Source organism: Protopterus annectens, chromosome 5.part0, assembly GCF_019279795.1.
Source record: "Protopterus annectens isolate FY-2018-M chromosome 5.part0, PAN1.0, whole genome shotgun sequence".
Taxonomy (NCBI): domain Eukaryota; kingdom Metazoa; phylum Chordata; order Ceratodontiformes; family Protopteridae; genus Protopterus; species Protopterus annectens.
In genome coordinates this window covers 206,188,723-206,214,659 of record NC_056735.1, presented here as the reverse complement: position 1 = coordinate 206,214,659, position 25,937 = coordinate 206,188,723, and the positions used below count along the sequence as shown (strand labels likewise).

Here is a 25,937-nt window from a genome sequence, read left to right as displayed (position 1 = left end):
ATCAGGTGGTAACCTCCCTAACGAGGGGTGGAAACATACTAGAAGTGGTTATCACCAACATGGGCAACAGATGCACCACAGCAGAGGTTAACTGGTCAGTGGTTAGATCTGACCATGAACTATTCATGGTTTCCACACCCAAACGTCTCCCCAACCCACAGAAACCAGTGTATACCTTTCCTACAGCTAAATTTACACTACTAGTGACAAGGGTGGGGGGTTTCGCAGCCCCCACACTAAGGGGAAACACTGCTCAAGATACAGACAGATTTACAAATGCAATCTGTAAGCACCTACACGGATGTATGAATCGTGCCATCACTGGTAAACCAAGACTCACTCCTCCTAGACAAGGACACCAGTCTGGTGGACCCCTGCAATAAACAGGCTATACTACAGAAGTAGGACAGTGTTCCAGACAAAAAAGCAAATCCCACGAAGGGCAGACATCCATGACCACTATTAGTATGATACATAGGTCCCTCATGAAATCTTCCAAGGCTAACATCAGCAGGAAAATACACAAGGATTCAAAAGATAACCACAAAGCCTTCTTTGGCTATGTCAAGAATCTAAGTGGTGACACACAGATTTGCACTTATCGCACAAAATATGCTGACCCTACTGATATCGCCAACATCCTTGCAGATTCAGTGCATACTTCACCCCTTAAAGAGCCCACAACACTACCCGAAAGGTACAATATCCCACACATCAGAGACACACAGGTGGAAATGGCCCTCTCTAACAGCAGAACACACCATCAATGGAGGCAGATGTTGTCCCAGACTGCATCTTGCAAACAGTACAAGACAACCTGACCCCCCCACCTAATTAAGCTTTTCAACCTCAGCCTCTCCACAGGCTACATGTCCATACAATGGCACGTGGCAACAGTACTGACCATGGTAACCACCACCCCATAAGCCTGACTAGCCTGGTCTGCAATGGTATGTAGCGCATCCTCATGGCACTCATTAACAAAGACATTGGTAACCTCCAAACACGTGACCCAAACCAGGTCAGCTTGGGTGAGTGCAGTTCATGCCTACTGAACCTGTTTGACGTCATACATACAGTCACCAATACGTTAGATGGGGGGAGAAAGTGGTTCACACATACTACCTGGACCTTGCCAAGGCCTTTGACACCATGCCCCACTCGGGTGTTATTGATAAACACACCAGCCTGTACATACACCCTTGCATCACAGGTTGGGTTGCCAATGGGCTTACACACAGAACCCACATGGTTCGACTAGCAGTCTCCAGGTCCAGCTCTTGACCAGTCATGACTGGTATCCCACAGGGGTCCTGGGAGCCCTACTGTTTGGCATATACTTCTCAGAGGTACAGGCAAACACAGGTGGAGTATGGCAGACCATATTTGGCAATGACTGCGAACTGGGAGCCATGATTGATAGTCCAGCTGAAATAGACATCCCTCGAGGGGCCTCACAGAGACCGACACAGGGTGTCAAAGTCATGGCCTCCAGCTAAGTGCCACTAACTGCATGGCCATTCCATTGTGGAATATTAAGCACCCACATATTAACACATAAGTGGCAGCCACTTTAATACAGACAAGGTAATTGGGTATCTGGGAACTAAGGTAGTTAGTGATCTGTCCTTTGGCAATCATATCTCCAAAGTAGTTAGGATATCCTTCTATGTAGGCCATATGATTACTAAAGGGTTCCCATCTAGACATACTGGGGTTATAGTGCCCCATTACTCATCACTCATTGGTCCCATCATAGGGTATAATAACCCATTTGGGATGTACCTCAGAAGACACTACCAACAGATGGAAGGTCCACGAATGTACCTCACCATGGGGATTACTGACCTCAAACATATGCCCTATGCAGCCAGAATGATTAAACTCCTGCTTTACTCAGTGGCATCTTGTTTACCCAGAGATGATCTCTGCTGGCCAGCACAGCCATGTCAAACTCAGGCTTAATGGATATGCTCCACCTATGGGAATCCATGTCACAGTGAGCCACACACACTGTAGTGAGCTGAACCTTGCCACAACAATAAATGGAAGATGCTGGAGGGACAGATTCCTGTCACAGACAGTCCCCATACTTTGAAACAACATCCCTAACTACATTATACAGAGCTCCTCACTAACACTCTTCAAGAGAAACCTTGAAGAGTGGATGGGGAACAGTAGATACACCCCAGGGATCCCACCATTGGCTCTGCTCCACAGAGGGACAGTTAATGAATCATTGGGGTGGCAAAAGCTGACACATTTTGGCTAGGCTTATGAATGGCCTCTGGCAGTCGGCCAAGTACCTAGCTATGCACCTATACATACAGTATCAGCACATGCTGATAGCTTAATTTACTGTTCAGGTGTTGACTTACCTTGTGCCAATGTTAGTTGTGTGTGCATTAGTTGAGGGCTGCCTATGTTGGATGCACACAGCAGACTGCCTATACATGACAATTTACAGGTAGTCTTGTGTGTGTGCCATCCATTTTTACTGTGTGTGCAGGTGGAGAAAGGTGTCAGTCCCTAGGTGCCTACACTGTTAGTGTGTGTGCTATATGTTACCTCCTTACCAAGGCATGGGCATACTGGGCACGCCTCTGCCTACTGGGGCTGGCTCAGGTTGTTCGTGGTCCGAGTACCCCTGTGCCTGTGGGGCCCTTGGCAATGGTGGTGGGCTGTGAGGGACTTCACCATTCTGCCCCTGCTGCAGCTGTTTCTGCAGGATCATATTGTGTAGCATGGTACATACTATGAAGATGTGGGCACACGTGCCTGGAGAGTACTGCAAGGCTCCACCAGATATGTCCAAGCAATGGAACCATGATTTCAGCATCCCAAACACACGCTCTATGATGATTCTGGTTTGTAAGTGTGCCTCATTATGGCGTTCCTGCATGGGTGTGTGTGCATTTCTGATGGGGTCATCATCCACGTTTCCAGTGCATAGCCAGCATCCCCCACCAGGTGGCCATTTGGGATGTCCCCCCTGGCAAATACCTGATACAGCTGTGAGGTATGCCAGATGTGGGAGTTGTGATAGCTTCCAGGGCTGCTAGCACACACATCCATGATAATGCCCTGGGCATTGCACACGACCTGGCATTTGATGGAGGGGTATCCCTTGCGGTTTATGTAGCGCCTACCCTGCTCACCGGGTGGTGACTTGATGTGTATGTGCATGCAGTCTGTTGCACCCAGTACCTCCGGGTATTCTGCCACATGGTGGAAGAGACCCATATTTCTGGCCAAGTCCTCCTGCATTTGGGGGGAGTACATGTGCTCATTGGCATGTGTTAACATGGCATCCAGGAACTGGTGTAGTACCCTGGATGCTGATGCCTGTGAGATACCCATGATATCCCCAGTTGGTCTTTGAAAGGTACTTGTAGCTAGTATTCTCAGGCTTGTACATACCTTTGTATCCACTGAGATGGGTTCCCCTCTCTTTGTTCTGGCTCTGAGGTGTGGCTAACACAGCTCCACAAGTTGCTGTAGGATGTCCCTGTCCACCATGTAACGCTCTACTATCTCCAGATCATGTAGCCCCTGGTAGATTACCCTGAGTCTAAACACTCTCCTCCTCCTCTGGTGCCTGAGGTGGTTGTGTGCATCATCCTCCACACCACCTTCAGTCTCCAACACATGCTGGTGGAGCAAAGTTATGGCAGCCCCTAACATGTACATACTAAAAGTTGCATGTCTGTATACACTACTGATGCAGAGTGTATGGTAATACACAAATGTGTGTGAGGTGCTTTCACACTTTATACTATTGGGCTATGGATGCTGCTGATGTCATTGGGTGTGTATGAGCTATTCCAGCTGCAGAGTATCTTAACTATGGGTTTTACAATGAGTATTGCAAGTGTGGGGCCTTTACTGTGGAGTTTTGCTTGCCTGCCTTGATTAATCTGTTGCCCTTTAATTCACTTTTAAACCTGGATTCCCTCCCTTTATCAGGTACACATCCACCTGCTGTCTTTCTTGTTTTGTACTTTCCCTACCCAGTCATGGCAAAATGTGTCTTGTAGCTGATATACTGCAAATCAGCTTTGTTCTGCTTTGACACTTTACTGTTTTCTTTGCAGTACAGCCCCTCCCCTTTCCTGTTCTGCAGGTAGCTGCTTGCAGCCTTGTTAGCTGTTGTCAATGGCCCACTGTAGGCTCCTAGGTGTTAATTAGTCATTTGTACTCCTATTTCCCTGCCGCAGCATTTCCTTATTTCTTTCCTATATCCTTCCTGTTTCAGCTGCAGTGCGCGCCGCACAAACCCGTTTACTGGGTTTACACTCGTTTTCATCTCCGTTCACATGCATACTCTGTTACCTTGTGTACTCTCAGCTAAGCAAAGCTATGACCAGTTCAACACACCCCTATCCTGCAGCTTTGCCTAGCTAGGGGCAAATCGGTTTAGCAATGCTCCACTATGCTTACAGCAATGGCGACTCACCCTCTCTTGATGTCATCTTTATCTCAAGGGCACACCTCGGTGTTATAACGCTACGCTGTGAGGTGCATCCTTACACCAGCGGGGAATCTGTGATTCACTATTACTCCTCTCATTTGCTTGGCATTGCCTACTAATTCCTAGCTACCACGCATAACACTGTCACAGCCCCTTAGCAACCCTTGCGCCATAGCATGGTGTAGCATGCCTGCCATTGACTATTATGGGGAAATCATATGTGTTACATTGCAGTTTTATTCCATATTTTTATATTTTCCTTGCGATCCCCTTTGCATGCTGCTGCCCTGCGCTTCCACGTCGCGATAGTGCGACTATATATATTAAATGTTAATTTTATATTTTGTACATTTTTTTTTTTTTATGCCAATGGCTATATATTTAGCCATTGGCATATATTAACAATATAATACATGTGTTTGATCAGCTGTCATGGCTCTGATTTTTTGTTTGCAAAAATGTAAACCATTTTCTATGGTTTACATTTCTGCATGCTTACACTACGCCTGCACCACTTCCTGGATCGCTACTTAACGTAATTTGCATGCTACATTACATGGGCCGGGAGTTGTGCAGGCATAGCGTATGCAGGTATTGCACATGGGAACAGCTCATACCTGGATCGCTCGGTGGCCATATTTGGTGTTAGAACACCTATGCTACGGTAGCACCTGGCTCAAGCTTTATGAATCCCTGGGCATGTCTATTACTTGTGTGCTATACCTGTTAATCTTGCTGTCATGACATGGTGCCAGAATAGACATTATTCATCAGAACTGAACAACAGAGCTGCTGAAGTAAAAATAAAAATTGCTGTCAAAATTTTCTGTATTTGTTGTTGTACAAATATAATTATCAGTGGAAATGCATTATACCTGCAACAATCAGGAGTTTTACATTACAAAGGAATTTGCTAAAATCTGAAAGCTCTAGACCCAGAACTGCTTTTCCCCAAGTGTTTTTTCTCTTTTTGTGTGCCAACTATCAAGATAGTTTCCTACAGCTCACAAGTCCATTTATCCTAGAGGCAGAGGGCCCTACCTGCATCTCAGCAAGAGGCTCAGCTCATTTTTCTGTCCAGCTGTCGTGGGAGAGCATACTCATCCTAATGTCTTGAGGGTATGATTTTACTCCACCTAGACTGGGACTGCCCATATTTTTAGAGGGAACATATTGTCTCCAGACAATGGAACTACTCAGTGCTGCTTCCCCCTTGCAGCCCTCTATCACTAAGAGCATCATTTATGAAAACATTTCAGTTATAGCCCTATTTCTACCCCTTGGTGGCTGTCTTGAGCACCTGGATCACTACAAGGAGCTCCTATGCCTTTCCAGGATGCATGCCACTTCCTCACATGCTTCCCAAGAGATGCCATCACTGGCTTAAGAACACCAAGTCCATCCTTCCCAGTGACAGGCCTTGTTCTTATGCAAGCTTCTTGTACTGAAGTAATTAATGCAATCAAGCCCAATAAACCTCCAATCCTTCCCTTGCGGATGGGTGAGATACAAGCTGTGCTTTTCCTGTCTTCCCTCCCCTGGCTGTTCTAGAACCACAATAGACCCTCAAATGTATGTTATTTGGGTTACAGTCCAGGCTTTATGCCTCATCACCATCGATCCAGTGGGGGAGGGATCTAGAAATTGTAGTTAGCCCTCACTGTAGGTCATTTATCTAAAAGGCTATACTTAACTGAATAAAATACTTGAAACGTCAACAAGGCACCTTTATTCTTCCCACAAGGAGGGCATCAGATAGAAAGTCTCCTTGATCTGCTAGCTAATGTTATTTTATTTGGACTAATCCTTTGTACTCTGTTTCTTGTTAGTTCTTTTCTCCCTCCGAGTCACAGGTAGGATATCGGACCTGACTCAAGTTTTCTAGATTGACTCTCTTTTTTTTAATCTAAAAAGTCTAAGAAAGTTCTATGTGCCGTATTCCTGCAAGATGCCATGGAAGACTTCATAAAAGTTAACTCTTGCTAACCTTGATGAAGACACTACTTAGAGGGAAGCTATATGATGTCTTAGTCCATAAAGAATTTGTTTTTTATTAGACATTGGTTCTCTGCAAGAGCACAGGGTCCTATAGCGACTGTATACACTTGACAGTCAGCTGAAGAATACAGCCAAGGACTGTGAAATTGGTGTGCTCTGTGATTCTGTAATGACAGATGGAATAACTTGTGGAATAAGAAATGATACAAGGGAGAAGTTACTAAGAGAATCAGACCTGAGCTTATCAAAAACTTATAATGTGTGCACAGCAAGTGAATTTACTATTGCAGAGTTAAAATAATTAACTAATTAAAATAATGAGTTCAAAATAAAAAAAGAGTCAAGTAAAACAAATATGAAAAATAAATGCAGACTGTGTTGTGAAATGAATGGCTATGGAAAGGAAAGCCATGATGCAATATACTGTTAAAAAGAAAACATCTAAGATTAAGATGTGTGTACACTTTGAATTCAAAACTTGCAATAGGTGAGGCTATATGCACTTTCAGGATGAGGCTTTATCCAACTCTTAATCAAGCCTGCAGAACCTGTGATAGAAGAGGGAGTGCTCAGACTGTAAAGGCAAAAACAAGTGTATTCAAGAGAAGGTGCGTCTTGTACATAAATATACAATTAATTGTTCATTGTTAATGCTAAAATGAAAAGACTCAATCCCTTTCAGTCTGACTCCATCTCTGAAGTAGGGAAACAGGTGTGCTTGCCAGACTTTTTAAAATATATACTGAGAATCATTCAGCTGGATATGGTATTTAAATTAGGCAATGGAACAAAGTGCAGTATCTTGCAAAAAAAGTTATTTTATAGCTTTGGGTCTGTTTGGCACTCAAGTAAAGCTATGTGAACATTGTTAACCTATGCTGGCCCCTGGGAGGCACCGCTAGGTACAGACTACTGATGTTTCATTCAAAAAGCCATACTCATTTAAAGTAGGATAAAATATTAATTACTGTAACCTTAGAAAACAGAGAAACGTTTAAGGTTTTACAGATTGCTAAATCATGTTGAATTTATGAGAACATTCATGCAAATATTACAAATGTTAGAATTAAAAATATTTTGAGAAAGTGTAACTGCTAAGTATTTGAGTAAGGTAAGATAATTTAATCCCAAATAGATCGAAAGGATGGCAGTAATTATCAAATAGGATTCTTCAGAGAAGAATGTTAGAATATTTAGACTTATGGAAAAAGCGCAGTTTTTTTTATCCAATTTAATAAACTTATTGCAATTTGGGATTTATTTTAAAGGTTTTATAACTCATAGCGAAAAAAAAAAAACTTTCCGTCTTCATTTCTTACTATTCAGAAAGCGCAGAAACCACGAAAAAATCACTGTCCAGAAAAAACACAGCACGGAAGGCAAGAAAGAAGTAACAAGGAAGATTCCTTTAATCCAACAAAATGTACGTTCTGATACCTCTGCAATTTGCCTTCATGGAACATTTACCATATGCACACATCTTCCTTTTATATGGTCATCAATCAATCAATTAATTACTTAATGAAACATTTCACATTTTCAACATTATTCTTTTCCATGAACACATAATATATTTTATAAATACAATATTTAATATATTTCTGTGTAAATTCACTAAATACAATCATTAAATGCCATTCTATAAATCATTTTTAAAACATTGAACGTATTTTGAAACATTTTTACAAACATTAAACATTTTCCCTCCATAAAGCGTACTTAATGCCCACCTATATTACTGCTAAATGTATGAATTTCATATATGATGTATTCAAATTCATTTTTCAAATTAAAAATACTAACCATCCTAAAAATATTATCAGAACATGACTATAAGTCTAGATTTAAATAATCAATTGTATATGATTTTATATAATGAATCCACTCTCCAAATTCATACCCCTGGGAAATAATGTATGATATCCCAAAATCATTTTATGTTCCAACCTACATAATGCAGTCCTAAAATTCTCTGTACAAACATGGGGTCTAGCCAACACACTAAATGAAAAACCTTCAGTATTCCCATTATGTGAACTAATAAAATGAGAAGCTACTGGACTTTCCATGTTGCCCCTTCTTATATCCCCCAAGTGTTCCAAAATACGTACTTTAACCCTTCTAGTGGTTTGTCCGATATACCATAAAGGTGTATTGCAATTACATCCTAAGATATACACCACCCCAAATGATTGGCAGTCAAATTTTTCAAATGCAAAAATATCTTTTGCCATTGATTTTCAACCCATGCATGTTTTTTACTTTTCCACACACTGAACATCGCCCACAACAATGCATACCAACATTTTCATCAGTGGAATTTATCAATTTTTTCTTAATTCCTTTAAATTACAATATCTACTGTAAGAAAAGTTATATGCTTTGGAAATAGATGCCCTACACTAGGATCATCACTAACTACATGCCAAAGTTTTCTCAAAACTTCTTCCACCATAAAAGAGAAATTTGAAAATCTAGACACAAAAAATATCTTGTCTCTCACTGGATTGGTTGACGCACATAAATTATCCTTATAATATTTGTCCCTTCCAAAAACCTTAGTTCTACATAACCTGTCCTTAATGTTTGATAGTATAATACTATCATATCCTCTGGACATCAATCTAATAGAAGTTTCTTCACAAACTTCTTTCCATAAATCAGTTTCTGAGGTGTTCCTTAATATTCTTTTAAACTCCTCCTCTGGTAATGCCTTAGTTAAATGGGGTGGATGCATGCTGGTAGCATGTAGAAAATTATTTACAGCTGTAGCTTTCCTAAAGGGCTTATATTGTACTGTATTATTCTTCCCAATATAAAATTCTACATCCAAAAATGGAATATTACGTGGAGAGCAATGAGCAGTAAATTTTAACCCATGAGTGTTTTCATTCAAACACATCATAAACTGTTCAAACAACATAATTTCACCTTTGCAAAAGTAATTAATTGATTGATTTATGACCATATAAAAGGAAGATGTGCACATGGTAAATGTTCCATGAAGGCGAATTGCCGAGGTACCAGAACGTACATTTTGTTGGATTAAAGGAATCTTCCTTGTTACTTCTTTCTTGCCTTCCATGCTGTGTTTTTACTATTCAGAAACAATGGTCTTAATGACAATGAAAAGCTTTTTATTTCAATATTATAGAATGTGATTTACCCCGATAGCAGTCTCTCTCAAACTTTGGGTTGACATTTACAAGTAAAGACAATTCCAGGGATTCATAAATATTCTGTTTATCACAGCTAAGCCAACACAGTTTGCATTGTGTGTACAGTGAACCCTGAAGGCCGAGAATATATGCATTCAACAAAGGAGCTGTACTTGCAGCTAGATGGTGTTCGACTGCCTCAGTGCTAGACTGAAGTGCAAGCAGTTGCAGTAATATATGCATTAAGGAGTGATGGTAGTCATTGCAGCTCCTTGCACTCAGAAGGCAACTCCATTTTGCTGCTTTTTTGTCATAACTTAAAGCAACATAAGTGCTGAGAAATGTACTATGACTGGGAAAATGATAATGACGGCTAATGACAGAGTGCAGACGTATTCCTTTAGCAGTGGAAAGCATGGAAATGTGCAGCAGACTACAAAGGGAGCTGCACAACAAAATGGGGCTAAAAAGCCCAGTAGCAAATGCGGTATGATATTACTGGAGAGTAGATGCAGGTGAAACTTATCGAGTAGAAGTGGTTTACAGTAAATGAGCAAGATATGCAGAGCTATAACCGTCATGATAACTTAACACTTTGGGCATTGTATTTGTACAATAATGTGAATGCCAGTAAGAAATAGGAAACCTAGAGGGGAATTCACCCATCAGTTCAGACCATATGTAGCTAACAAAGCATTCCATGGAAGCACTCAAAGGAAAGGTATCCATCAAACAACTTAGAGGGTAAAAGTACATGTTAACAGTGAAAGAGAATTACACCTGAATGGATTAGAACCATGCCTCGGGTAGTGACAGAGGCTGTCACTACTCATGCTGTTGGTAGCGGTGGTGCATCAGCAAGGCATGCCATGGAAGCATTCCTAGTGAGGGTATCTGGCAAACACATTTCAGAGGAACAGAATGCATGACAGCAAAAAAAGGAGAAATACACCTGAATAGATTAGAACCCATGCCTTGGTAGTGACAGTCTCTATGGCAGTGCATTAGCAAGGCATACCACAGAAGTAGTCCTAGAAAAGGTATCTGGCAAACACATTTCAGGGGAACAGAACATGATGCAACAAAGTAGAATTACAACTGAATGGAATAGAACCCATGCCTTGAGTAGTGACAGCCACTGTATTAATACATTAGCAAGGTATGCCCTGGAAGCACAGCTAGGAAAATGTGTCTGGGAAACACATTTCAGTGGAACAGGAGAATCAGTTTTCAAAATGAAAAATGCACATTGTTAAACAGCATGCAGTTATGAGGGGAGTAACACCCTCTAACCATTAGTTTGAAACTGTACATCACTAGATGATTACACTGAGCATGGAAGTAGTTCGGCTGCATATATTTTTTTCATTTCATACTGACTCATCAGTGGTAAGCTTATTTGTTCACTATATCTATTTTTTACAGACTGCCTACAAGGTAGACTTAACTGGATTTGAACTCCTGACTGTATTAATGATATGCTCTAGCCCAGTGTTTTAGTAGTTGAAGCCACATATGTACTTGTAGTGGAGCTGTCTGGAAACACACATTTATGTTTAATGTCATGACAGTTTGTGTAAGACTGTAAAATGAACATTGTAAAAAAGCATACAGACATGGAGTGATTAGCCATATTAGAACATGTAGTGAATGTAAGAACAGTGCAGAAGACTGAAAAATGAGCATTGGTAAAAAAAAAAAAAAAAAACTACAACAATCGGGGGAACAAAACCTTCCCTGTATTGCAATGACAATGTATGAATCACTGTGAAACTACAACATGCACATATTGTGCTTTTACTTCACATTTGCATTTCAAGTCATAAATGTATGGTACAGATAGCTGTGCAGACTGATATAAAGTAGACCTCCATGGATATGAACCCTGCCTTCCTAGCTAATACCTTCTTGAACAGTGCATTAGCAAGTGAAACCACATAAGAACTTATAGTGACGTTGTCAGAAAATACACATTTCAAGGGAATGTTAGAACACTGTTAAAGACAAAAAAGCATTGGTAAATAACATATAAGCAGGAGGGATTCGTGGCCTCCATGCACTGTACTGACAATGTACACGTCACTTCAGGACTGCAATGTGTCGTGGAAACTATAACAGTTAAACTATTAATTTCACCTTACTTAAGTATTGCTTAGTGACACATGCTGATGGTCAGCTCAATTGCATGATGGATGGCAAGATCATAGCCTTTGTTTGAAGGATTTTTCTTAATTTTGCCATAGGACAAGACCTGTCATTTCTATATTGTAACATTTAGCAAGTGATGCTGCTTCCTGCCAACCCTTAGGCAACAAAGAGAGAGCATTCTGTTTTCTAACATCTTAATGTGCACTTATGTGCATTGTGTTCTTCTATGTTGTGCCAAGATTAAAAGTTGGAAATAGGAGTATAGGACAGAGATAATAAGGTGAAACAAGCAGAGAGTAGATCACAAGGTGATCCGCTATGGAATGAGCAGGATTGAGGTGGGATGCAAGCATAATTTAACTTCTTACCTCTACAGTGCTACACAAATCCAGAAATAGATGTATGTGTTTGAAAGTGCAAATTCCCAGGACAAAACAGATATATTGATAGGAATGTTTCGTATGGGGAAAGGAACACAATGACAGGAAGAAAAGATAGCTTATCCTGAATGGATTTGAAACCATGCCTGTGTCACTCATATTCCCCAAACCAGAGCATTAGCTAGTCGTGCCAGTGAATCCTACATAGGGAAGGTGTCAGTTAAATGCATTTCAGTGGAGCAAAACATAAGATATCAAGAAAACAGACACACACCTGAACTGATTTGAAGTTAGGCTTGTGTGTCAGATATATTCCCTAAACAAGAATATTAGATAGGTATGTCACTGAAGCAGTCATAGGAAAGGTGATAGAAAAATACATTGCAGAGGAAAAGAATACAATTGTATGAAGAAAACGTAAGATTGTAAAACAACATTCCACTCTCAAGGAATTAGAGCACTGGCAAGCGCACTGAGAATTAACTTATCATATCATAAATAGAGTGAGCCATAGAAGATATTTCGTTATGACATCATAAATACAGTGAGCCATAGTAGCTATTTCATTATTGGTAAAGTGTATACATGCTGAGCTAATTTGCATGAATAATGGCATTATGGCTACAACTGTTACTGTGCAAAAAGATGGATCTTTCACAACAAGTATAATTACCCCAGCACTCTCTTAAGTGCTCCAGTCTGCCCCTATTTACCTCTCTTGTTTCTTTCATCTCTGCAGAGGCAGGAGACATAACAAGTTTATAATGAACAATTGTACAGTAGTATGTATTGGTAGGATATTTAGTTAGGGAAAGAATGTATACTTACAATATGGAAGTGGTGGCTACACACTTATTTCTTCCACTGATTGACAAATTATGTCAAATGTGCATTAACTCAAGTCACTGTAGTGATGACTGTGTGTGTCAGATGACAGTGGTATGGGAGACAGCCTTGGCCACAGTGTTCCAGGCATCAGCCATATACTGTGACCCAGTATAGCCCACTGCATTCACATGTACTGTTTCTGGTGGATGTCCAGAAAAATCTTGGACTCCTACACACACCATGTCTGTGTTCCAAATAGAGCAATGCCTTCAGCTTCTCCAACCATACTTACTTTACTTTCCAAGATCTTAGGAAAAAAGGCTGGGAACTGATGTTAAAATTACTCCTCATATGTTTTAGTCAGTATGCAGTGAAGTTTGTCATTTGTGTGATGGATGCCAAATAATACAGTATAGATACTGTATTATTATTATTATTATCGTTGCACTGGCATTTTAAAGTGAGAAACATGGCAGATGTCCATCTTCTGTTTGCTGATGGAAGTAAACATTCAACAGCAACTCCACCTTCAGATGATTAATTATGTAATAATTCCCTCACCCTAATAACCATGGGCTTCACCCAGTTTAATTTATCCCAAGTCTTTTGAGTTTCTAATACCACAACAGAAATGGATCCCATTCATGAGTCAGGGTATGGTTAAAGTTCTTGAAATTAGTATTGCTTAAGTCTTTGATGTTGGTCAGAAATGCTCTTCACAACACCCACAATGTGCCCAGAATTGACTCCTCCTATAATTCTTAGTTTCACTTACTGGTAGCATATCTGGGTCTACTTCACAATGTCGAAAGCAGACAATATCGAAGCTGATACTGTTGGCACCACAGCATCGAAAGCGAAGAACTTTGTGCAGGTAAATGAAAATCTCCATAGGGAGAGATTTCCGTTTACCTCAATGTAGTGCGGTCTCGGAGTTGGAATATTTAAGTAGGGGGTGTGGGAGGTACAGGGGGGCTTGCCCCCCTGCCTACGCTAGTTAGATGTTCTTCGTCTTCCCTTGCTGCAGTCCTGACAATTGGGTATAGTCCGCGTCCCAGTCGGCCCAATACCAGAGAGAGTTGACGCCGGTCATGGCGCTTTAGACTGACGCCAGCACGCCAGGGTACTAATGCGCACCCGACGCCATCTCCTCAGTCTTTTTGCCGCATGGTCCGATGCAGAAGCAATTTATGAGTGCAGGTTGGCGTTCTGAGATTTTCTCAAACCGGAGTTTCAGACCGAATACAGAGTTGGCTAAGCTAGAACATTTTGGTTTTTCTTGCCTCAGTATTTAACCGGATGTCAGAAAAGTGAATAACTGTATTTTGTGGGAAGCAGATACCGATAGGGATTATCATACATTGTGTATACCTTGTTTAGGGCCTGAGCACGACATTGTTGGTTGCCGCCTTTGTGCTAGATTTAACAAGCGCCCTATTAATAGCAGGATTGATTGTGCCACGTTAGTGTTTGGGAAGCGCTGCAATTATACTATGCCGCCGGATGATGCCTGCTTCATCTAAGAAGCGCAAGGACAAAACAGTGAAGTCTAGGGTGAGGAACCGCAGTCCCGGACGCCGGTCCTTTAGAAGGCTCAGGGGAGACAGAGGTTTTGCCAGGAGTCTCTATGGAGTCTCAGGCAGATACTTTACTGTTACAGGATGTGCCCTGTCAGGAGGTAGGCCAGGCTGAGGGGCTTCTCAGGTAACTGTTCTTCCTCTCTTCCCAAGGTAGTTAGGGCCTCCTTCTGTTGCCAAAGCTTTAGAGGAAGGCCAAGTTCAGCTTCTGTAGGGCTTCTCCTAGCATTTCGGCTCTGTGCCTAAGAAACATATGCTTAAAATGGCAGAAGATTTGATTACTTTGATTAGAGGTTCTATGCCCCACCTGATAAGAGGCCTAGGGTGGAACAGGAGTTTGATAGTTTTGAACAGTGTTCACAGGCTTCAGAGTCTTCTGTGGAAGACTTGCAAGAGTTTCCTACTTATTCTGATTCTGATGTGGATGATTCCACTTCAGCTTCTCCTCCTGAGGATTTTTCATTTTCAGAGACTCTTCACCCATGAGGGAGCACTTTAAATGGGAAGGCCAAGATTACTCTGACTCCAGAAAAGGCTTGAATTCTTGTTTTGCCCCAGCATAGGCCTTTAGCTATTCCCTCCTGTGTTGAATGTGGTGGAGGATGTTTTGCAGAGGCTTCTCTGAACCCTGATTCCTTGCCTCCTGCTCCTGTTAAGCCTGATAGGTATTATAGGGTGCCCAAGCTCATAAGTATTTGTTTAAGAGTCCCAGGGCGGACCCAGAAACTGTTTCTCAGGGGCCTAAAGGTGTTAAAGCTTCTGTGGTTAAAAATCCTGTACCCTCTGATAAAGAGGCAAGGGCTTTGGATAGGTGGGGTAAGAAAGTATATACTTCTTCCACTCTAGCCATGAGGGCGTTGAATTGTCAATTTCATATGCTGAAATATCAGAATTATCTCCTTTCACAATTGAAATCTAAGGTGGATGCTATTGAGTGTAAGAATTGCTGGATTTGGTTCATGTGTCTGAACAAGTGGGTAAGCATTCTTTGCAGTGTGGTTTTGATGCTGTTCAGGCCTCCTCGAGGGTGGCTGCTACTAGTTCTGTTCTTCGCAGACATGCATGGTTGAAGGATCAGAATTTAGCTGAGCATGTTAAGACCAGGATTTGGATGCTCCTTTACAGTCTGATGTGTTGTTTGGACCGCCTGTGGAAGCAGTTTTAAAGAAAATGGAGGACAAAGCTAAGTCTATGCAGACTGTTAAAGATTTTTGCAGGTGCAGCCTCCAAGTTTAGTAGAAATTGGCCTGCTAAGGGGTGGACATATCCTGCTTATGGTTCCCAGTCTAGGGGTAGGTCTAGACGTGGTAGGGGCAGGGCTCAAGGTCTTTAGGCCTAGATCAGACAGTTCACCTGCTCAGACTTCTGGTGAGGGGCAGGGTCAGTCCTTTCGTAAGCAGAACCAATGACCTGCCTTTCAGCTGCCAGTGGACTCGCCTGGCAGCTCCTTTGGGAGGAAGATTGTCTTTTCAAAGAAAATTGGGATTTAATCACTCAAGACAGATGGGTGCTGGATATCATTCATCACGGGTACAGATTTTATTTCCACACAATGCCCCTTTCAAAGGCATGCCAGATGTTCCTCCTCCACAAAGAAAAGGCTCACAAGCAAGTTTCTCAGTTACTCCAGATAGGGGCTATTCAGCCAGTCCCTGTCAGAAAGGGGCTTCGATTTTATTCTCGCCTGTTCCTAGTACCAAAGAAGGGGAACACATGGAGACCAATTTTGGATTTATCTATCCTCAACACTTATCTGGACATTCCCAAGTTCAAGATGTTGACGTTACAGCAACTGTTACCTCTGCTGGGCAAGGATCACTGGATGGTAACTTTGGATCTCAAGGAAGCTTACCTTCATGTGCCCATAAGGCTAAGTTGCAGAAAGTATCTGCGGTTTCAACTGGAGATTTTGATTATGAGTTCTCTGCATCGCCCTTTTGCTTATCTACTGCCCAGAGTATTCACAAAGGTTCTGGCTCCAGTGATAGCTTACTTCAGGCTTCAAGGCATTCAAATTTATCCTTACTTGGACGACTGCCTGATTCTGGCTCAAGAAAAGGAACACCTTCTACAGCATCTGGAATATGTAATAGCAGTGCTAAGATGCCTAGGGTATTCTGTGAACGAAATAAAGTCCAGTCTAGTACCCTCTCAAGACATGTGCTTTCTGGGTGTGAGACTGAATACAGCAGCCCAGATGGCCTTTTTAACCCCGGACAAACAAAAGAGTCTGTCACTTTACTTCCATCAACTATCTCATCAGTCCGTGCTGACTGCAAGGACAGTCCTTCAAGCATTAGGGTTCATGGCATCTTATTCTGGTGCTTCCCAATGCCAAACTGCATATGAGGAAGCTGCAATGGTATCTCAAAATGTATGGACACAGCACTGCCAAGATTTGGACACTGTCATTCAAATAATACCTTGCCTTCAAAAGGAATTCTTGTGGTGGGCTCAGGAATGTCACCTAAACAAGGGACTCTCTGTGACCCGCCAGAGGCGAGTCAGATTTTAACGACAGATGCCTCGGACACTGCTTGGGGAGCTCATCTAAATGGAAAGTGGATACAAGACAAGTGGCCTGCCAGACTACAGCATCTACATATCAACATGAAGGAGATGTTAGCAGTCCAGTTTGCATTGATGGCTTCAAGGAGTTACTTCTTCCAGGGCAGGTGTTGATTCTGACAGACAACACAACTGTCATGTGGTACATCAACAAGCAAGGGGAACACATTCTTATCCTCTATGCAGGCAAGCAATGATTTTATGGGAGACTGCTAAGCCTGCAACTGACTCTTCAGGCAAGGTTCTGCCAGGAGCACAGAACTCCCTAGCAGATGTATTAAGCAGACAAATCATGGATCCCCACGAGTGCAAACTGGATCTTCATGTATTTCAGAAATTGACAGTGTCATGGGGAACTCCAGACATAGATCTGTTCGCTTCTCCACTAAACCACCAGCTGCCAAAGTATTGCACAAAGGGGTTTCATCACAGCTTGAAAGTGGATGCTCTGTCTTTCAGTTGGAAAAACCTTCATGTCTATGCCCTTCCACCTCTACCTCTTCTTCCAAAGGTATTACTAAAGGTCAGACAGGACAGGCCAAGGATGATTTTGATAGCTCCAGATTGGCCTCGCAACACTGGTACCGACTTCTAAGGAGTCTTGTAAAGAAGCCTCCATGGCCTTTACCTCTGATTCCTCATCTGTTATCTCAGAAGGACGGTCATCTGCTCAATGTCAAGCTTCAATCTCTTCATCTCACAGCTTGGCATATTCTGTGTTGAAGCATGGTAGGTCTCAGCTTCCTCAACAAGTTTTAAATGTGATTATGGAAGCTAGAAGGCCTAGTACTAGGAGAGTGTACGCAGAAAAATGGAAGAGATTTTTATTTTGGAGTACAGCAAAGAATTTGGAGATTTCAGAGCCTAATTTGAGTGTGGCTCTTCAATATCTTACTGAATTATTGGACAAAGGTTTGTCTTTCTCTTCCATAAAGATTCATGCTGCAGCAATTTCAGCTCACTATGATTGTGACCCACCTTTGTTTTCGCATCCTTTGTTCAAGCAGTTTCTTAGAGGGCAAAGAATATAAGACCCCAACGTAGAGCTCCTACTCCTGCTTGGGATCTCAATTTTGTGTTGGAAAACTTACTCTACAACCTTTTGAGCCTGCAGCTACGGCTGAATTGAAATATTTGTCATGGAAGACTGCTTTTCTGTTGGCTATTACTTCTGCAAGAAGGGTGTCTGAGTTGCAGGCCCTTATGGCAGTAGAGCCCTTTTGATTTTCCATAAGGACAGGGTATCATTACGAACTAAACCTTCCTTTATGCCTAAGGTGGTTTCTAGTGTGGCTTTAAACCAAACTATTCATTTGCCTACGTTTTTAGCAGATCCTCAAAATAAAGGGGAAAAGATTTTGCACACTTTAGATGTACACAGGCAATTGCTATTATTTGAGCAGGACTAAAGATTTTAGGCAGTCTCAGCAGTTACTTGTTTCTTTTTTTTAAGTTCACAGGGCAAGCCTGTGTCAAAACAAACTATTTCTAGGTGGATTGGCTTTGCATTGCATTTTGTTATTCCCATCATGGCAAAGAGGTTCCAGCTGGGATTAGGCCTCATTCCACTAGGGCTACTGCCACTTCAACAGCATTTCTAAGGGGTGGCAACTAAGGATATTCTGGAAGCAGCTACTTGGAGTTCAGTGCATTTCTTCTAGGCATTATCACCTGCCTATACTCTAAGACTAGAGCTGGTTTTGCCACAGCTGTTTTACAAGGCATGTTGTCAGCTCCTGCTACTTTATAATTTGCCAGCCTCCCTTACCTCTGCTTTGGGATTCTACCCAATTGTCAGGACTGCAGCAAGGGAAGACGAAGAACATAGTACAGTTTTGTACCTACCATAAATGTAGATGTTCGAGGATTCCCTTTGCAGTCCAATTTACCTCCTCCCTTCCCCTCTGTGTTTCAGGGTGGTTGTGTAGGTGAGTTTACATGCTTATATTTTTGTATATATTACTGTATATATTGTACATGTTTTTGGTGCAGGTTGTTTTGGGACTTGTCTTTTGGGTCTTCTGACATCTGGGGCAAGAAAGACTGAGGAGATGACGCCGGTCATGCTGATACTGTTGGGCGATGACCGACGCCAGCCTTATTCTGGTACCGACTGGGACGCGGACTATACCCAATTGTCAGGACTGCAGCAAGGGAATCCTCGAACATCTACATTTATGGTAGGTACAAAACTGTACTTTTTTATTTTTGTTTGGTTTTTGTTTTTTAAGCGTTATTCAATATTTTACTACATTGATTACTAGAGGTCGACCTTTAATGATTCAATGCAAGAAGATTTCGATAACGTGATATAGACGCGCATATCTAAGTACAAGTGTGAATTCATTTTTATTACACCTGTTGCTGCTCCTGCTTGGTATGTCCTCCTCCCACATTCCTTTCATTTCTGCTTGCAGATCCTGGTATTTTATTACTTTTTGTCTCTCTGTCTGCATAAGACACTGTAATCACTGGGTGTAGCAATTTCATTGGTCAATACCACTTTTGTCTTGTATCATGGACTATTATGTCTGGTTTTCTTGAATGTATTTTTTGAAATGTTGGTAATGGATGGCCCTATGTAATATAAACTTCATCACTCTCTCCAGCGCTGTTTGGTTCATGTTTCCAGTGCTTCTCAACCACTTCAATATTGTAGTGCTTGCACAATCCCCAATGCAACAGTCTTGCCAAGTTCTTGTCCTGTCCTCCCAAGGGTGTGCAGAAATCGCTGCAGAGACTCAGACGTATGCATGGCAATGTGTAGAAATGTTTATCAGGTTTGAACACAAATTGAGTAATTCAGAAACAATAAGATGATCCCTAATTAGTATAATCATCATGCCCATTAAGGGTAGGGAAAATCTACATAGTATTAACATGGGAGATCCTCATTGCAGTATGGAAGAAAACAAACAAGTGTCTGTTATTTCATTCACGCATATATTTGATACTAAAGGAGATTAACTTCGTAAAAAAGGTGTGTTGTACTTTTTATACCAATTTTTTTGTTGGAGTAGTATTTTGTGTTCTGTTTAATGTAAAACGTAGAAGTTATGATAGTTTCTCATTGTATCTAAATGTATTAGTCAAAGTTCTCTCAAGGGGTACATTGTAAGTGTAATGGACTTAGTAGCATACAGCCACTTTGCATTAGATTGTAGCAACATGAGTGCCATAAAGTGGTGCACTGTTGTTGTACCAAGTATTATTGCAGTACTCAGCTTAAGCTTGTTAAGTAATGTGCTTGTTAACTTTGCCATGTGCTGGGTTTGGGGGTGGGGGTGGGGATTTTGCTTAGGACACAAATGCTGCCTGACATTCGGGTAAAGATTGCTTGGTGGGCACAAATATGTTAGTCTCAGGACCTACCAAAGCTTGGCAGATGGAGTATTTGTATAGTGTTATTGTCAGGATTTGTAAGATCTACAGCTGTATTTTGGTGTTTAATATGCCAGCAGAGCTATGTCTAAGACACATGCCAAGAAAGTCTTATCCACCCCCAAGCAGAAGTTCACAGAGGCTGAAAATGAGGTGGTACTAGAGGCCCCTCCATCTCTATGTTGACAGCTCTTTGTAATGAGTTCTGCTGACCAGCCCAGCCATGCCCTTGAGTAGCAGGAAGTTGTCACCAATTTAAAGACTATAGGTGGTCTGAATGGTAATTAGGATAGTCAGCCAACAGGTGACTGATATGCTACATGCTGCCACCCACAGAGCTGAGGTTGTGGCACAGGAATGGAAGCGACAGGTGGTGGACCATCTACTGAACCACCCCTTAAGGAGGCAGAGGAGTTCTTGGCCTTACGTTACATCAGTACTAGTTACTCAGAGTTTCACAGGGTGATGCTGGATGTCAGAGCAGAAATGGATAGGCTCCAGATAATTTCCACTGATGATGCCCCAGGTATGTATTCCTTCTATCACTATCTGCCCCTATTTTTAGCTGATAATCAGATTAGTGTTTATAATACCTGTCTCAATTGTGTCATATCGGTTCATCTGGCATCGGGGTGCAATATCCATCTGCACAAGGTATGGGCTGGGTTACAACTCCGATATCACTTGTGTAGTTGTAGTGCTGGGTCATACTTAAACTGGATATGCTTTGTTGCAGTGTATTCACAGGTGAATCATTTTCAGACACCAGCACTGTAGCATTACCCTGTCTGATGCTGAAACATATGTAGCCTCCGGTAATTATGATAGGGATAAGCTGCACAGTCAGATGATGCAGAGTATGTGTGTTGGACATAGGGAGTGTGTGACCCCATATCCCTTATTCAGAGTATGAACATGTTTTCTATGCTTATACATACCTAGGACTCACTACCATCTGAGAGGGGTCAGGCATTCGAGTTTTAACAAACTCAAATATATGGTCTCGACCATATGAATTTTGAGTTTCAAAAACAGAGATCTCAGAGCAGGAAATTTACATGTTCCCCACTGTCACATTTGTATATTTACTTAGCAAAGAGTGTGGCAGGTGCAGGAGAGCTTGTCCCCCTGCAAAAAAAAAAAAAAAAAAAATGTTTTTCAGTGTTTTCTCTTTTGAAGTTTTGAGTTCAGTTATTTGAGGATTGGTGATTTTTGAGGAAATGTCATAAATCCACAGTTGTTACAATATGTGTGTGTGTGTGTGTGTGTGTGTGTGTGTGTGTGATATATATATATATATATATATATATATATATATATATATATATATATATATATATATATATATATGTGTATGTGTGTGTGTGTGTGTAATATATATATATATATATATATATATATGTAATTAAATATAAATTATATATAGATATATATATATATATATATATATATATATATATATATATATATATATAAATTAGACCTGTATTTTCACTAAAGTATAATGCTTATTGCTGTAGGATATTTTCTGAAAACTATTTTGTGGCAAGTGTGATCTTGGATGGTATTCTGTAAACACCTTCATTACCATATTGTGATTTTTATGGCTGCAGAATTCTGTTGTCTCTTTCGTGCAAACTCTAATTAAACTAATATAGTGAATATAGAAAATGTGTAACCTTGTACTGCTTTCTTCAAGCGCATGAAGCTCCCTGGAAGTGTATAAGTAGAATTACTGTTCAATCAGCATATTTATTAAATAAGTTTGTTCACATCAGATAGCACATAAAACTCCAACATAACTATTACTTATTAAATGTCAGCACATCACAGCAGTCATTGTTATACACATCACTATAAAATAACCATAAATACATTTCTGTCATGGTCTTATCCTGGTAATCGTTCTAATTTATTAATATCCTGCTGTCACATCTCCATATTGTGGTAATCCTAGAATCTTTAAGTTTTCAAACCAAAGGGGTAGAAAAGGACACACGCAAACAATTCAGTAAAAAACTGCAAGAAAAATCCAGACAAGCTAGAGTTTTCACTGGATGATACCATAAACCTCCTGTAGTTGAGGCTCATGGGATATATGCAAATGAACCTTTCAGGACATCAAGTGCTTCAACTACGTCTTCTGAATGTCCATTACTTTGTACTTTTTAAATCATTATAGTTGCATTCAAGCCAATAAAACCGAACCCACTAGCTGTGGACTTGCATGTTTCAGCCCTTTTTCTTTACATGATCAGCACAACATAAGTGGATAGTTTACACACAAACCACAAAAAATCACGACAAACTTGTTAAAACAAAGTGCAAACTGAAAAACCAATGAGAGCGGTAGAAACCAGGTTTAATTTAGCGATAAAACAAATGAATAACATGCTTTCGGTAAAGACTGTGCTTCACCTTCATCAGAATGCAAAATACAAAATAAAAAGTCATATATCTTTTAAAAGTATCGCCAGAAAGCAATTAAAAACGTCCCTTCCGAAGAAGGCGTGTTAAGTACCTGGCGTTCACAAAACAAAAGTATAAATATTTTATATAATAAAGGAACATTTGCAAAAATATGTTTAAAAGTTAACTTCTTTTCAAATGTGTAAAATAAATAAAATAGACAAATCTTCAACAGCACAAGGCTATTAAATGGCCCTACATATTGACAACTTACTAAATCCAGCAGCAAAGACATTCAATAGCAGTTTAAATAAACCTCATTGTCGGAAAACTAGGAAAAGCCTTTAAGTAAGTTATTAACAGTGTTTCTCTTAGAAGAGTCTTTTATCTTACTTGTGTGCAGGGAGTTTGATGTATTACCATCATCAAAAAATTAATTTAGTCAATTAAGGATGCTTAACATCTATTTTCCATCTATATCTAGAAATTCAATATAATGTGTTAAGTAATAAATATGTTAAATAATATTTAAAGTTTAAATTCAAGTGTGTCACGTGTATTGAATATTTTAATATTTTAAATACGTGACATGCTTGTAAAAAATTTATGTATTTATTGGTGAAATAATAAAAAATTGATAAATATTAGTGAGTATTAATAAATAATTAGTTAGTGCTTTTAAATTATTAAGTAAATAAATTTGTATTTCTAAGCCTATAAGTAATGAAATTTTGAATACTATGATGTTCTTATTATGTTAAATGAAGTGTGTATATCTCTTATTGTCTTTTAAGGGCTAGCAATTTAAGAATACATTTGATAGATATATGTTCATTAAGACCAGGGTATGCGCTTGTGGTGGTCCTAATTTGCCACATTAACTCATCTATCTCCAAGGTTAACTGCCATGGGCCACCTCTTGGGTCATTTGTTCTTTGGTGTAAAATGACAAATTTAAAATTGTGGTTAGGGTGCTCAAGTATGTGCTTTGCTAAAGCTTTATTGATATCCTTTTTACCAATAGCATACCTATGCTCGTAAATTCTTTGCTTGATTTTTCTCTCAGTTTTGCCTATATAAAAGGCCTTGCATTGTTCGCATAGTGCTGCGTAAACAACTCCTTTACACTCACAATTATATCTTTTATTTATTTTGTATACCTTGTCATTAATGACTACTACTTTTGTTACTAAAATTGATGTGCATTGTGGGCAAGCACCACATTTGTGCATGTCATTTGATGGGATAAATTGTGGTTTCATCTTTTTTTCTAAAAGAACTTTCAAATTATAATTTCTTCTATAAATAACTTTGAGTTGCGACCCTAACTTGTTATACAATACTGGGTCTTCGGAGATGATTCTCCAATTCTTATTCATAATACCTCTAATGTATTTATAGTCACTGGAAAAAGTGCATGAAAAACTGCTTTTGTAGGTGTCATTTGTAAGGGAATGAATTTCTACATGTTGTTTGTCCAGTAGGCTGATGTTGATGGATCGCTCACTTAATAAGGGTATAAAGTGTCCTGAAAGTCTTTTGGACCTAACCTCATCCCTAATACTAGCTACTAATTTAAAAGGATACCCTCTGTTTGTAAACATATTCTCCAAATTCTCACATTCGTATTCAAAATCTGAAAATGTTGTAATCATTCTTGCTGCTCTGACCATTTGGCCTTTAACAACTGCTTTTTTCTGGTGGAAAGGATGGCAGCTACTAAAATGCAAGAAAGCATTGGAGTATGTGGGTTTCCTATAAATCTTGCTAATGTACTTCGAGTTTTGTCTGTCTTTAATAAGTAGGATGTCAAGAAAGTTAATACTGTCTTCTTCTATGTTAAAAGTAAATTGCAAAAAATCGGTAAGCTCCGTAATACTTGTAATAAAAGAAGGGACTAGGGCTTTTGGTCCATTCCAAATCAAAAACATGTCGTCCTGGTATCTGGTGTACCAGGAGACATGTTCTTTAAACATTGGGTGGGGGAAAAGTAGGGTGTTTTCCCAATGTGCCATGATGGCATTCGCAAAGCTCCCGCCACATGGGGAGCCCATAGCTACGCCAGATTTTTGCAAATACAGATCTCCTTCAAACATCATAAAGTTGTTGGACAATACTACTTCGAGCAGTGTTTCAATTAAGTAAATAGTGTTGTCCGTAACCTTTTTGGAAATCAAATAATCTCTAATCCATTCCATACCTAAATGTTGGGGGATGACCGTGTATAGGTCCTTGACATCTATGGTTAAAAAAATGTGCTTCGGCATGATATTCTTCAAAGGGGTAGAAAAGGACACACATGCAAACAATTCAGTAAAAAACTGCAAGAAAAATCCAGACAAGCTAGAGTTTTCACTGGATGATACCATAAAACCTCCTGTAGTTGAGGCTCATGGGATATATGCAAATGAACCTTTCAGGACATCAAGTGCTTCAACTACATCTTCTGAATGTCCATTACTTTGTACTTTTTAAGTCATTATAGTTGCATTCAAGCCAATAAAACCGAACCCACTAGTTGTGGACTTGCATGTTTCAGCCCTTTTTCTTTACATGATCAGCACAACATAAGTGGATAGTTTGTACTTCAGAAACACAAAGTATTTAAACCAGGCTGAGGCCCATAAAGATTAAGGTGCCTGAAAAATACCCCAACTAACATTGAAACCAAAGGATAAGAAGGACACACAGATAAACAATTCAGTAAAAACTACAAAGAAAACCCAGGCAAGCTAGAGTTTTTAGTAAAAAAAAAAAAAAAAAAATCATGGACATTCAGAAGCCATGTAGCTGAAGCACTCGATGTCCTAAATTGGTCATTTGCATATATCGCACGAGTCTCCACTGCAGGAGGTGTAAGGTGTCACCTAGTGAAAACTCTAGCTTGTCTAGGTTTTCCTTGCAGTTTTTATTGAATGTTGTCTCTGTGTCCTTTTCATCCTTTGCTTTAGATGTTAGTTGTGATATTTTGCAGGCACCTTAATGTTTATGGGCATCAGCTGGGTTTAAAGAAACTGTC

General features: G+C 40.3%; 1 protein-coding gene across 1 annotated transcript in view; it reads left to right on the top strand.

The window, feature by feature from the left end:
• Window positions 1-25,937, top strand: part of LOC122802144 (glutamate carboxypeptidase 2-like) — a 1,578,923-nt gene that overhangs the window by 638,783 nt on the left and 914,203 nt on the right. The window lies entirely within an intron of this gene.